The following is a 15,877-nucleotide window of genomic DNA, read 5'->3' as shown; positions in this document are numbered from 1 at the left end:
TCTGGATGATAAATCTTTTGGACTTGTCACGCTTCTGCTCTTTGCCCCCCTTTTGTAAGTAAGAATTACCAGGACTTCGCTGGCTTTCTGCAGCCGTCACTCTCTGCTCAATACCCCTGCCCCAGTCAGGTTCTTTCTCCTCATGACTCATTATAGGCTAACCAGAGAGCCCCTGGGCCCTCTGGACCACACTCGGGAGAAGCTCTGGCTCCAATGATGCATGACTAGGAAATAAAATACAGTATATCAAATAGTTGTCCTCACTTATCACATCCAAATGGTGACAGTTACAAGGGAAAATACAGAAAACCGAGTAATACAATATACTCGCCTTAGATATTACATCATCTTTCAGGAAAGGCAGCAGCATTTTTGTGATGTATGGGATGTATCTTAGTTAAGTGATTTCTTTGCCTTTGGGTTTTGAGCTGTGGTGCACCATGGGGGAAGGGAAAGAGAAAGATATAACAGGCATTTTACTGTATCCCGCAAATGAGTAACACCTCTTCTCACATTTTCTGTGATTTCCACACATTTTTCTTTTTACCTGAGCAACAGAAAAGTATTTTTATAAAAATTATAAAATTATTCACTATAATGATGATGAGACTTTTTTTGGACAATAATCTGATGTTTAGAGAGTCTGAATATGTCAACATTTTTGTTCTATAGGATTTGGTCTTGACTGGAACGTGAGTGGAATTAAATATTGCAATTATGTGTTAAATTGGCCTCCTTTTTCCTCAGTAGCAACGATGAAAGATTAAATATTCCAGTGAAAACATATCAGGTTTCTGGGCTGCAATACACAAAGGCACAGGTTAATTTCCAAAAATGTAGTTTATCTCTGATTATATACATGTGTGCATTTGGAAGGCGAAGATGTAATTTAGGAACTCATAGTGAGAAAGAGAATCTATAACAAATAGCTGAGATTTTGTGAATGGGCCACTGTGAACTGACTTGTGTCTGTCAAAGTTCATGTGTGGAAGCCCTGACTGTCCAAGTTACTCTGTGGAGATAGGGCTTAATGATATGCAGTTAATTAAGGCTACATGGAGTCATGAGGGTGGGTCCCTGAGATGATAGGCTCCCTTGTACAGAGGGACTCCCCCCATCCCACCTTAAGCGAGCACAAAGAAAAACCCATGTGACAATATAGCCAGAAGGTACCCAATAAGCCAGGAAGGAGTTCTCCCTAAATGTGGACCCTTCTAGGCCTTAATCTGAAAATTCTTATTTCCAGAATTGTGAGAAAATAGATTTCTGTTGTTCATGCCACCTACTACTACACTTTGTTATGGCATTAATATGTAAGTCAAACAACTATTCTGGGAAATAACAGAATCCTGTACTGAATTTGGCTTTTAAGGCATCCTAAAATCTTGTGCATTTTAAAACATTTTGGCAACGTGAAATATTTTTACTGAAATTTTACATTTAATTTTTATGTCAACAATTGCCTTCTTAAAAGTACAAAATGTTTTAATATAGAATGTTCTAGATCATCTTTTCACAAGCACCAGCTAACTTATTGCATAATATATCACATCTCTTGGTTTTCCATTATGAAAAGCATATTATTAGAAAAGTCTCATAAAGGATTGTGAAGAATGAGACTTGTATCTAGTGTGAAAGTTTCCTCATCATGCCGAGCCATGGGGCAAGGAAATGAAAGAGGCTGCATATTAAGTTTCCCATCTTTGAGAGCTCAATGGAAGACAACTAGCCATTGAAAGTCCTGTGAATAGATGCTAACTCTTGCCTGAATGATTTGTTTTTCAGACTTTATAATATTCTTCAGTGTTAATGTAATTGGTTTAGTTTTATTTGTTAGCTATTTTCTCCTCCATATTTCTTAGTGTAATACATTGTCTGTCTCTACCTCAATCTCTACTTGTGCATTAGCATCTGCGTGTATTAAATGAGACTGTTCCTTAAATATATTTTCCTGGGAGATGCTGGTACCTACCTTTTTAAGCATGCCACAACTCCTTCCCACCTGTGATTCCCAAAATTGGCTTTCCACTGAATCTATAGAAAGTTAAATTTTGAAAATAGAATGCAGTCTTGATCACTTTTGCCTGAGAATATTCTTTCACAACTTGTTGCTGGGATAGTCATTGGAATCTGAAATCCCACACAGGTTTTAAACATTAGCTCCATTTTCCAATTAAGACTTATGTCAATGTATTGCTGATTTGAAAAGGCACCAATATCTCTAGACTTGTGTTCAAGTCAGCAAAGATCTGGAATTCTTCTCCTCTTTGAGGGCAGGGGAGGACCCCTCATGCACTGGCTGTGTCCAATCAAGTTTTTCTTGATGCCAAAAAATTAAACACAGTAAGGCCAGACCCTGTCAGCAACGAGTTGATTGCTTTAAATAAGGGAGATTTCCTGAATGTTTAAATTGAAACTTCGACTTTGATTAAAGCAAAGAGAAGTACCAGGATGGCTTCCTAACTATTTAGTTCCTAAAATTCCTGTGAGGTCTGGAGATGACAAATTCAATTCTGATGTGCTGTGTTTTACACTCTGCAGGCTGTAGTAAAAGGGAAAACTAATCAAGCTTGGGTTTCCCATGGGCTGCACTTTAAGATGTTTTCCTATTTAAAGCCATGGAAATATGTTAAAACCCACATCGGCAGGGTGAAGTTTATACAAGGCAAATTCTATGTGACTATGTTTTTGCACAGTGTGCATATTTTGACTTTTCATTATTTTTGGTTTGCTCAGTAGTTCATTCTATTTAAAATTTTATTCCTACTACATTTTATTATAAAGATGGGATAGGATGGTGTAAAATACACACATATATACATTTTTAAGTATATATACGTGTATAAATATGGTTTGTTGTCAAGCAGAACATATTAGCTTAAATATAAACATTTTAGAAAAATAGAAAACTGATGAATGATAGACATATAAATGCAGGGCTGTAAATCTGGGCATGCCAAGACACAAATTGACATTTTTCCCCTTAGAACCAGAGCCAGTAGCATACAATTAAAATATTAACTATTGTATAAAATTTATCAAAGGAAAGGAGCAGGAAGAGAGAATGATGGATTCCCATGTCAGCTAAAAAGCCTAGACATTCACGTATTAACAAGGAACAGAATTTTATATAAACTTTTGTTTGCAAACTGATGATAGTTAAAATTTGCCTTGTCCTCGGAAGATGAGCAAGGACTTTCATTTATTTATCTGTTCTATTATAAGCTGATTCCATATTAAGCAGGTTCTTCAAGCCAGTTTCTCATTGAGTCTATATAGGCAAAGTAACCACTTTATAAGAAAATTAAAGATGTTCTATATGTATGCATGTATGTACCCATTGTCTATCTCTAGCTTTTTAGTGATTGATGACAATATGTTTTCATAATATTAAGATCAGTATTTGACTATCTACACTAGACATTGTATGCTGTAGAAAAACAAATTTCTTCATAAATATATACAAGATAAATTTAATCTTTGACTATTCTCATTTTAATGAACATTTTAATAAGTACTGTCAGTGACTATCAGTGTCTTTTTGATTCTTACACTATGACACACATAATTTTATATTTTGACAAAAAGCATTGTATTCAACTTTTAGAGGTATATTTATGTTAACTAATCTGTTTACTCCTGTGATAAAATATATGTTCAATGATAGCATCGTGGCTTTCCTCATGTCTATGTAAGACGATGGGACATCTTTATTTGACGAATTTGACTAAGCACAACCATTTGCATGTTTGAATCTTCTTCCTCTTTGTATGGGTTAGCTTGGAAAAGGTGATACTGAGTCAAATTTGTTTTCACCAGGAGCCTAATGAAAGTATCAGAATCAAACACTTTTAGGCTTTACATAATAAAGCAGATTTATTTCTACAATGAAGACATGACATGGTTTACTTTTTCAAGGTTAGGCCCTTGGGAAATTTGAAGCTTCTTTTATCATTTTAATGTGTGATGATCTATCAAAATTTTACCATATTTTCTCTAATAATTCACAGAACAGAAGGAAGTCCATTTATTTTTGATTGCCAAATTTTATAGACAAGAAAACTGAGATTTGGAAACTTAAAATGCATTTTTGGTCCTACAGCCAGTGGCAGGTTAGGGGCAGTCCTTGAGATGAGCCCTGGGCTTTTTGAACAGTTGTTTCCCACTACCCCACGACCTTTTCAACAACTTCTTTAGTTTTTGTCATGAAAATTATATACATACAATAGCATCCTAAAACATGAAAATCATGATAGAAAATTCAAAACTCTCTTGGAAGAGACTTAATTTTTCATTTAAAGCCTTTATCAACATATTACAGAAAGGGTGGATACACAGTTAATCCTTGGTTGCCTGTATAATCATTTAACATTTTTCTTAAAAATATAAAAGTTTTTAAACAAACAAAAATAAAAGTTCAATAATAGAAAAATATCACTTTGACAAAACTTTCCACTATAGTTAAGTATAAACTTGGCTCTTGTGGTCTTTGAGGAATTCATACTTGTGTTAGAAGGGAAGTTAAGGACATATTTATGTGAATACCAAATTAGCTGTTTCAGAAACAAATAAAGTCTATCTTTTCAAAATGAGAATGTTTGAACACACGATTATAGATCTGGTTGGTTTTGATCTTCAGAAGTCTCTGGTGAATTACATTGCCAGACTACACTAGGAGCTGTTGTTATTTCTGATGAGCAGTTTGCCTATACCACTATAATATAAATGTGAGTTTAAATTTCCCTATTTTCTTTATGGAAATGTTCATTTGAATTGATAGGAGTGACTGTATTTCACTCAGAGTACTGGTTGGTAGAAATGTTTGGAGATTTGTGCAATGGCAAATAAAATCTGGACTTAAAAATACTTTTATGATAAAGCAATATCAGATTAGTAAGCAATTGATAAGACAATATAGTTGAACATTATTTATTACTTATCACTTTTAATTAAAGTTTCTCTTTGGGTCATAGTATAGTGGAAGAATTAAGCTGGGTTATCTTATGGGTTAGCTCATAAAGTGAGATTTGAATTTTATATTTTCTACTCGAATCTTATTTAAATGATATAAAAATTCTCATTATCAAGTGATTCTTCAACCCTAAAGTTTGGCACAGTCTTATTAATTTCATAGTATCATCCTATGGTGTATTAAGGATTCTGTAGTTCTATGGCCCAATAAGAGGCCAAATGTTCTCTCTGATATGTGGATGCTAACACACAGCAGAAGAGGGTGGGATGGGGGAAGAATAGAAGTCCATTAGATTAGACAAAGGGGTATGAAGGGAAGAAGGGGGAATAGGAAGGATAGTAGAATTAATCAGACATAACTTCCCTATCCTTGTATTTGAATACATGACCAGGATAACTCTGTATCATGTACAACTTTAAGAATAGGATCCTAATTAGTTTAAGTTATACTCCATGTATGTATAATATGCCAAAGTATACTCTACTGTCATGTATATCTAAAAAGAACAAATAAAACAAATTTTGGATATATTATGTTAGAAAAAATATATCATTAAGATCAATTTCTTGCTTCATTTTACTTTTGTCTTGTGACTACTAATTTTTTTTAATTATGTATATGATTCACCTAGTATTTAATTTAGGTAGTGCTGCTGTCTATAGTCATTCCTACACAGAATCCTTCTCACCTCCCTTATTATATTCCTAGAAATTAACCATCTAAATTCCATCCTGAAGAATGCAGTAGGAAGTCAGTAGGGACAATTATCCACACTCAAGATCTGAGCCTTCTCACCTTAACAAATTCTATGATTAATGGAAAAATCACGTGGTTGATTCAGAAACTAAATTCAGTGGTTGTTGTGTTATCTTACTTGTTTTTAAAATTTTCTTAATCTCTGAGAACTTGTAGTCAAATCAGGGAAGGTTTTCTCCATTTTTCTAAGAACCAAACAGGACTGACAGACCTCTATAGGTCCTATTAGATTCTATATCCCATGCAAAATTAGAATGGTCACTGCTTTACTTGAGATACCTGAGAAAGACAGGTGCAAAAGTCATCTGCTTGCAATCTAGCTACTCAACAAATGGTCTTTTTCTTGTTTTTTTCACAAGGTGAAGAAATGAAGCATCATCAGTATCTTTATCGTGGGAAACACAAAAATGCCAAAATGAAGACAGAACCAAATTAAAAAAAAGGTGCCCTAGCTTTGCTCATCACTTTGAATTGTTGATCCTGAAATATGGGAATAATCATCTAGTTGAATATGAATAAGATCTAAGATCTTTTTATAGTTTCCAGAATGTTTCTTCTTTTTTAATTAATTAATTGATTCTAATTAGATATTTATGACAGCAGAATGCATTTTGATTCATTGTGCCACAGTCCGGCTACAGCAAAATAACCGGAGGGTGATGAACAAGTTGTGTACATTGATAAAGCAGGAGTAGGAGTCGTTTATTGTAGGACAGGAGGGGTATATATACATTCCACACAGCTTATCTTAATTAACATAAACTAGATACAGCAGTCAACCAATAAGGAATCTCCACACTTAATGGCTCGCTGGCATTACTTCACAAACCACTCCCTCTGTAAAATGCCAGGTGCCATCTTGACTTGTTTACAGACTCTAACACATTGTGCACAATTGTTGCACATCGTTTCATTTCTCTGGTTGTACATGATGTAGCATCACACCATTTGCACAGTCATACATGTACACAGGGTAATGATGTCCATCTCATTCCACCATCTTTCCTGTCCCCATATCCCTGGCCCCAAGCCTCCCTCCCCTTTGCCCAATCACATTTCCTCCATTTATCTCATGCCCCCCTCCCCTATTATGGATCAACATCTACTTATCAAAGAGAGCATTCGGCCTTTGGTTTTTTGGGGTTGGCTTACTTGCTCAGCATGATATTTTCCAACTCCATCCATTTCCCTACATATGTCATAATTTTATTCTCTTTTAAGGCTAGGTATTATTGCATTGTGTATACCACAGTTTCTTTAGCCACTTGTCTATTGAAGGGCAACTAGTTTGGTTCCATGGTTTAGCTATTGTGAATTAAGCTGCTATAAACATTGATGTGGCTGCATCACTATCGTATGCTGATTTTAAGTCCTTTGGGTATAGATTGAGGAGTGGGATAGCTGGGTCAAATGGTGGTTCCATTCCAAGTTTTCTAAGGAATCTCCATACTGTTTTCCAGATTGGTTGCACCAGTTTGTAGTCCCACCAGCAATGTCCCACATCCTCACTAACACTTATTGTTGTTTGTATTCTTGATAACTGCCATTCTGAATGGTATGAGATAAAATCTTAGAGTAATATTTATTTGCATTTCTCTAATTACTAGAGATGCTGAACATTTTTCATTAATTTGGTGATCAACCATGCACAAAACTCAACCCAAAGTGGATCAAGGACATAGGAATTAGACCAGAGACCCTGTGCCTAATGGAGGAAAAAGTAGGCCCAAGTATTCATCATGTCAGATTAAGCTCCAATTTCCTTAACAAGACTCCTAAATGCAAGAAATAAAGTCAAGAATCAACCAATGGGATGGATTCAAACTAAAAGTTTCTTTTCCGCAAAAGAAACAATCAATGAGTGAAGAGACAGCCTACATTTTGGGAGCAAAATTTTGCACCCAAATATGAAACTGCTCCTAAAGTGTCTCTTGACTTTCAAACACACATCAGATAGAGCACTAATCTCCAAGATATATAAAGAACTCAAAAAACATAACACCAAAAAAAAAAAAAAATCCAAACAACCCAACTAATAAATGGGCTAAGGAGCTGAACAGACACTTTCAGAAGATGTAAGATCTTACGTGGTCATGTACAGTATCTGTCCATTTTTATCTTCCCATTGCCCTAGCACCATGTCAGGAATACATTGTTGTTCAGTAATTTTTGGTTTTAGTTGAACTGAATCATTCAGAGATATAAATTACCTTAAGGATAAAATATCTGGGGGAGATTATTTGTAAAAGAAAAAAGAAAAAGAACTAAGAGAGAATAGGCACCAAAATGTGAAATTTCTCCTAAAGTGTCTCTTAACTTTCAAACACATATTGGTTAAATGTGTGTTTCATTCAACCAATAATTTGGAAGAAGAAAGGTTTCTATGTTCTTTGAAGCTTATGTATTGTACCTTAGAGAATACCAGAGCTGCTGTCAGTCAACAGCACATGCAAAATTGATCAAGTATATTACTTGACATAGAGGTTACTCTGTCATTAGTAACTAACTTGGATCTTCCAGAGAATTCTTTATGGAAATTTGTGCTGCCAAAAAAGAAGTGCCCCTTGATTGATAGCCATAGCTGACCTGAACGACGAAGGATCACTGTGTAATAAACCCTGTATCACATATTAACCACAAAACCCAAGTCCAAATAACCTTAATGATCTTGTCCAAATCCACAAGACCTGGGAAAACCATACTGGAAGGATTTTTATTCTTTCCAAAACCCAATGACATCCATTGCCTCTGTGTGAGACTATTCTGATTTGCAATCCCTGAAAATACTTGCATTGAAAACCTTTTAGAATTGAAGGTTCATCCATAATACCAATATTTTCTTCTTTTTCTCTGGTTTCTCCTATTTTTAAAATCCACTTTAGCTTAAAAATGTGAGGTATAATCATAATACCTTAAGCCCTAAAAATGAATATACATGCAGATTACTAGGAATGTATGCCAGACCAACAATATTTCATGAAAGTGGTTTATATAATTTCATTTCCTTTTTTATTTTGGTGAATGCTAATTTGAAAAGAAGGAAAAAGAGAATGAGAGTCAAAATCCCCATGCTTTTGAAGTGCATAAGAGTTGGAGAGCTTGCATAGACTGGCTGCTAGAGCCTGTATGTTCTGCTGTCTATTAGTTTAATTTCCTTTGTGGTCTAAACTACAAGCTGCATTGGAAGTAACCAAGGGGTGTCAGGAGGGAGGAAATCATCAGGACCTCAGCTTTTGTTCTTTTATATTTGACCAGTCACTGGACACTGATAGATTCGAAATAGATTAATATACTTCTGAATATAGATACTGTTTAGGAATAAAAAGTAAGGATGGCATATTAGTTCTGGTCTAATAATTTCCAGGTAGAAAGCTAGAAGTATGTAGTATTAATATCAGGACAGATTGATAAAAAATAAAAGCCTCCAGAGACTTGTTCTCTCCACTGTCTGTTGTTTCCTTATTTTCTTCCTGCCTGCCTTTCTCTCTGACCCCCTCTCTTTCTCTCTTTCTTCTCTCTTCCTTTCTGTCACACTGTTGGACAATCATGTTTTTGAAAGTGAGGGCAAGGTTAGTGTCTCTCTTTGAGAAAAGACAATCACAATGTAGGATAATTTCAGTACTATTAGAAAAGACTTTCTAGTTCGCCCAAACTTGTTTGTCACATGATGACTAGTGTTTGAAATTGGACCACTGTTTCTGCATTTCTATGGTTTAGTGCTTTTCTTTCTTTGGGACTATAAATATTATAGGCTCCATAGGCTGTTATTTACATCTTAGGATTAAATCCTAAGAGAAGACATTTATAATGTGAGGTGGAAGAGTGTGAAGGGTAATGGGAAGGTATAAGAAAAATAGAGTCACAGAAGAAAGATTGATTGCTGATTTCATGATTGCTGATTTTTCATCAAACTTGAAAAAGTTTGATATTAAGGAGGCGTATTTCCCAGGATTTCTTTATTTGCTGGATGATGGGGTGAAAGACAACCCTTGCTAGAGAGGGAGACAAAGCAAGTAAATTATTCTTGGAGTGGCATCACATTTTAAGAACACATAGAGATCCAATTACATTGCAAGGAACAGAGAGAGAGAAAGAGAGAGAGACAGAGATAAGATAGAGACAGAGGTAAGATCTGGAAAGGACCACAGCCTGATCAATTTGAGAGCAGCAAGATTAAAAGATGAAAATATACCAAAAATATGCTAAATCCATGCATCGGAATTATGTGTTCATGTTTTCTTTAGGGATGAAACCTATTCTTCAGTCCTAACTTTTATGTCAAGATGATGAAAAAGGATTCATTACCAGCTATGTTTGATGCCACTATCTGTGTGTCATTAATGGCACTAAGTGGTGGCTATGCTGCCACATACTACCAAGAACTCTTATTATCACCCACTGCCTTTAGCTAAGAAGCTGTTTTGACACATTTACATATAAAATAAACTGTATTTACCAATTAATACTTTTTCAACCATTGTAGAAGAATAAAAACATTTATTTGTTAGTGTTACTTCATTAAAAGGTGGGTCTACCAAATATTAAGATATTTCTTGTAGAACTACAGGTGGAGAGCTGGCTTATTGACGCAATTAGGCAGCAGTTTGTTGGCTATGCTGTAGAAATATCTTTTTCTCCTCTCCATTACACTCATTAGCCTCTTGGTGGTCTCAGACTACAAATGGCCAGTTATATGGCCCTTGTTTCTGCTGACTTGCTCCTTTGTTATTTATTCTGAGAGTTCTATGGCTTGACAAGGCTCAAAGAGTCAGGGAAATAGCCCTATACCTGGATGTTGCCGTCCAGTGAAACCCTAGTCTTCACTTACCATCTGATATCCGATTCTCCACCTCAGTAATTGCTTAAGTACACTCAGTCAAGTTCAGCAAGAAGCTGATCATGTGATCTCAAAACCTTTCTCAAAGTTCAGTTAGATCCTGGGAAACAGCAAAAGCTGCTTCATAATCTCCTCTATTAGAGGTTAAAAAAAAAAAAGAACACTGAGTTTTCTTTGGCAAATAATCCCTTGGTAAGATTGTTTCATTGCCAAATTTTCTCTAAACCATCAAGCATTTCATTTCCAATGATTGATTCAGATATCCTATCTGCAACAAATGTTAATTAGATGAGCTATAATTACCAGTTTCCCATCCATTATATTTCTTAAAAATAAACCCTCCACTGTCTTACCTAGAATATTTTAAATGTTAAGATTTCAAAGGTTGACCTCTTACAGTACTCAGCATCTATATACAAAATTTGGCATGTGGTTTTACTCTTTTATATTATTCTCTTATTGATTCATGTGTATAAGCCTTGTTTTCCCAGTTGTTATTACAAACCACAGCAGATAGCGTTTGTCTTGTATTTCTTTTTCTTTCCTTTTTTAAAAATATTTTTTAGTTGTAGGTGGACACAATATCTTTATTGCATTTTTATACAGTGCTAAGGTTTGAACCCAGTGCCTCATGTGTGCCAGGCGAGTGTTCTACCACTAAGCCACAACCCCCAGCTCCAATTATCCACAGAAACTCAATGGCTAAGGGCAGAGAAAAACCCTGAACAATCATTCATGGTTCCTTCACTTGGTACCGGAAGGTGCTTCCTATGAGCAAGTCTCACTCTAGTGCATGACATTTCTGTTGTCATTTTGAAATGTTAATTCTCTGACACATTGGATGATTAAGATTAATTTATGTATTAATCTGGGAAGCTTTCTCTGACCACCCTTCCAACAACTAGCCACACCCCCTTTGCCCTGGGCTCTGTAATGCTTTGGTGATTGTCACGTTTTATTTCCTCTGTGGCTCCCCCACTGCAGGTTGGATTGTCCGTTTTCCCAACTGGAATGTGAACGTTTGGAAAGAGAGCCTCTCTGGTGAGCCTTTCATTTGCCTTGGCATATTCTAGGTTACATTTGTTGAACTGGTGGATAAGCATGAATTACTAAGCTTATATAATTTTTACAAACAGTTGTTTATTCCTATGATTTTGGTGAAAATTCCAATAGACTCCAAAGAAATACCCTATGTTGTTTGGTAGCTCAGGGTTTATGTTGAACTTTTTAATGTTTATTTGATGTCATGCCTTGGCACTAGTGTCTGTCTGCAAGGACTATTTTTTTCTAATGTCCCCGTGAAACTTGAGTTCTTCAAGCTTCCCCTGTTTTGACTTTCCAGCCTTGCTTTCTTTCTTTTGCCTTTTGTTTTTAAATTTTTTTAATGCATTTCTATCATCGATATGCCTGAAAGGATATTTATTTCAAATTCCACTTATTTTCTGCGTCATGTAGAAGACTCAGGGGAGGATTCTCAGGAGGAAAAGGTAATTTACAATTCTGGACATTGTATGAGCATCTTAGCTCTCCAGTCTATTTTGGACAGAAGAAGAAAGAAATCACAATCCACGTATCAAAAAATACTTTCTCTGCCGGGTGTGGTGGCTCATGCCTATAATCTCAGTGGTTTGGGGACAGAGGTGGGAAGATCACAAGTTCAAAGCCAGCCTCAGCAACTCAGCGAGGTTCTAAGCAACTTAGCAAGACCCTGTCTCTAAATAAAATATAAAAAAGGGCTGCAGAATGGCTGGGTTCAATTCCTGGTACCAAAACAATAAAAAATAAAACAACTTCTCCTACATAATTATTTTCAGCAAGTTTCCATGTATAACTAGTTGATGAAGGTCCACTGACAAGTGATTGATTTTTTCCCAAAACACCTTCACATGAGACATCTCAGTCACATAACTTAAGATTTAGTCCTCTGGCTGTATCTTCAATCCAGAAAAGACCAGCAGTGCTTTCGATTTCCCTCAGGTTGCCTTTTTAAAAGTAGGTGGATACCAATGTATTAGGGACCAAAGTCACGCCTGTGAAGAGAGTGTTGCTCCTCCTTCCACTTGCTACCAGCTGCTGCACCTCCTTAAGGACTTGGGAGAAGCCCACATTTCTAACGGGGTTCAGATGAAGATAATGGCAAGGATGGAAATGTTCTTCAGTCTGGAAGGAAGGAACAGAATAATTAAGCATAACCTTTGGCTCAGGCTTGGGACTTCTTAGACATGGTTCCTTTGCTATGTTTGAGGCTTTGTGATTTCTTTCTTTCTTTCTTTCTTTCTTTCTTTCTTTCTTTCTTTCTTTCTTTCTTTCTTTCTTTCTTTCTTTTTTTCTTTCACAAGTTTCTAGTAGCATTATCTTTTGAGCTCTCAGTTTTGGGGAATAGTGCCATTGATTTTTCCATGTATATACCACTTCTTGGGACAAGGTGATTTGTTCCTCCACCTGCTTACCTTCTTGTACACTCCTGGGGGTACAATTACAAAAAACAAACAAACAAACAACAACAACAAAAAAAACCCTCTTGTGTTACATGTAGGGGTTTTATTTCTGGATGATGTAAAAACAGAGGAAATAGAGGGTACAGATAGAGGCCTGGCCCTGAGAAAGTCCCATGTGTCCCTGAGCACTCCAGACTCTGCACTCTAAGGGATGAGACTCTCTGAACTACAAGTGAAAGAAGGCATGTTTCAGCAGAAAGATGGAGAGTTTAGGAGAAAGCAGAGTGAATTGACATCAGGATTAGCTATGTGAACTTGAACAAAAATATTATCTCATCTTCAGTTTCTTATCTAAAAGATGTAAGTAATGAGAGTGGTAAGAATTAAATATTTACACATTCAAAGTACCTTACCCAGAACATGGCACCAAACACAGACTAGATAAATTAATGTTTGTCCAAAACAAATGCCCGCAGTTTTTTTGTTGTTGTTGTTTGTTTGTTTTATTATTATTATTAAAAAGTGGACATGTTTAGTCAGGGAAAGGAAATAACTGGCTCATTTATCCCATGAGTTAGGAAATACAGATCCAGAGGAAATATACCTGTCCTCCAACAGATCTGAAACACAGAGAACATTCAACATGTACATAAATCACTAAATTTACATTGGAAAACAGAACAGCAGATTTTTCAACTTCGTTGGCTTCACCTAATTTTCTTGATATTCTGAACAAAATGTTCTAAGCCAGCCAGTCAGCCAGCTGGCCCATTTGTTTTAGGGAATTCATTGCTTAGTATTTAAACATTCCCCTCTTTCTGGCCCTATAGCTGGCACCTGAAAATGATATGGAATCTGAGATATAATGATCTGTAGTACCTACCTATAAAAGTATAGAAATTCCTACATTGTAACAGACTTGTAGGGGAGAAGATATTCTGTTTTTAGTCAAATTTTTTGAAATTAATAGACCATGTACTGAAAACCCAGGTGCTCAAAAGTGCTAGCCAAATAAGTTGATAGAGTGGAAACATAGCATGGGACTTGAAGGAGCTACTTTCTAGCTTAGGCCCAGCCAATATCACGCTACATAAACTTACATAGATTAGATCATCTCTGACCCTCAGGCTCCTCCCTATAAAATGGTGGAGTTGGTCCAGACCACTAAAGTCCCATTTGGGTTTAACAGTATATTATTGTAAATCTTGATTTGCATTTCCAGGCTCAGTATAGCTTCATCACTCTGAGCTCCAAACCTGGGTCTTTTCCAGCTTTTAATCAATCACCAAATACTATTCAGTATTTCTGTTAGAATCTGAACTTTGGAATCAGATGGACTTTCATGCAGATCCCAGAACAGCCATGCATTAGCATAAGAAAAATTACTTCATCTTTAAATTTTTTCTCCTTTACAAAATGGGGCAACAATAGTATTTTGATGATAAGTTAGCACTGTAAATTCGGTTAGGTATAAATGTAAAGTGGTTAGAACAATGTCTCAGTTTAAATAAACAAGTATTGTAAAAACCTCCCTTCTAAATAGCTCTTGAGTTTGACTCTTCACTCTACCTTGAACCTTCTTACCAGGAATGCTGAAGCCAAATTGGTTTCCTTAACTCTAGTCTAATTCTTTGCCCTCACAGGAAGGTAAGTTTTCATAAACCTGACACTACAATGATAACAATAAAAATTACAGAGATCCACAAAAAAATCAAGGCAGAAGTGGTAGAAAGTGGGGTCTGAACTGACAAATAAAGACTGCATTTCACATGGTCTTGTTTTAAAATGACAAAAGAACTTTTTTTCCAAAAAGCCTTTTTTGGAAAAATTTCAGACATCTCAGACAGGAGGTGAGTTGCAGATGGAAGAATCAGTGTTTGGAACCTCTTGCAAGTATCCCTTAAACACAGCAGTTTGGGCTCCTTGCACTTTTTTTTTTTTTTTTTTGAAATTTTCCCAAAACTTGCTTTGGTTTGGGGTAGAGTTCAGTTTGTCTGCTGAGAAAAAGTGTGGTTGACTGATTTCTGTGTGGGTATGAACTTTGGTAGACAGGCTTAGGTAAAGGATGAACTTTCTAAGCTAACATAGGCCTCGTTCTGATGTTTCCAGATGCAATTTGGAGCAAAACATGAGCTGTCTGGACACACCTCTGGGTCTTTGCCGCCCCACATCTTTTCTGAGAGGAGGAAACAATAACCAGAAATCATGGTTTAAACTGAAGTATCAGTGATTGAAGTTAGGCATAGGTGTCTCCTCCTCTGAATCCCTATGTGGTCCAGTAAAATTCAATGGACTTTGCATTTGGGAGAAGGTATGTTCCAAAAAAATAGAAAAGAAAGAAAGGTTGGCATTCTTAACTGACTTTCTAACCCTCTGTTCTATCGTGGAAGGACCAGGAGATCACAGCTATAGCAGCTCCCAGGGAGCAGCCGGTAAGCTGTCACTAGGGAGAATTGTGGGCTTTTAAACCTCTTTTCAACTTCAGGGCAATGGTAGCAACAGGGCTCAGGAGAGGGGAAGGGTGACGGGCCATCGGAGGCTGCCCCAGGCATCACATTACCGGGCCATGGGGACTGGAGAAAGGGAACATTTGGCTCTCATTACAGAACAAAGGAACAGGGTGCTAGAAAACAGAGTGAATCTGGGTCAGAGGTACCTGACTGTCCCGCAGGTGCTGTAGTCCGTTTGCACATCTCCATGAGGGAGAGCCTCCCAACGCTGTCTCCTTGCAGCCTGCATTTGCCAACAATAACATTTGAGCAGGAACACAGGCTTGTCAAAACCAGCCTTACAGCAAGAGCCAGGCGCGTTGAAAATCAGGTTTTCTCAGGGGCAAAGCTCACTGCTATTGAGAAGTTTGAGCTGTTAGCACGT

This window comes from Callospermophilus lateralis, chromosome 6 (genome assembly GCF_048772815.1).
Source record: "Callospermophilus lateralis isolate mCalLat2 chromosome 6, mCalLat2.hap1, whole genome shotgun sequence".
Classification (NCBI taxonomy): Eukaryota; Metazoa; Chordata; class Mammalia; order Rodentia; family Sciuridae; genus Callospermophilus; species Callospermophilus lateralis.
The sequence above is the reverse complement of the archived record's forward strand: the minus strand, read 5'-3'. Positions refer to the sequence as shown.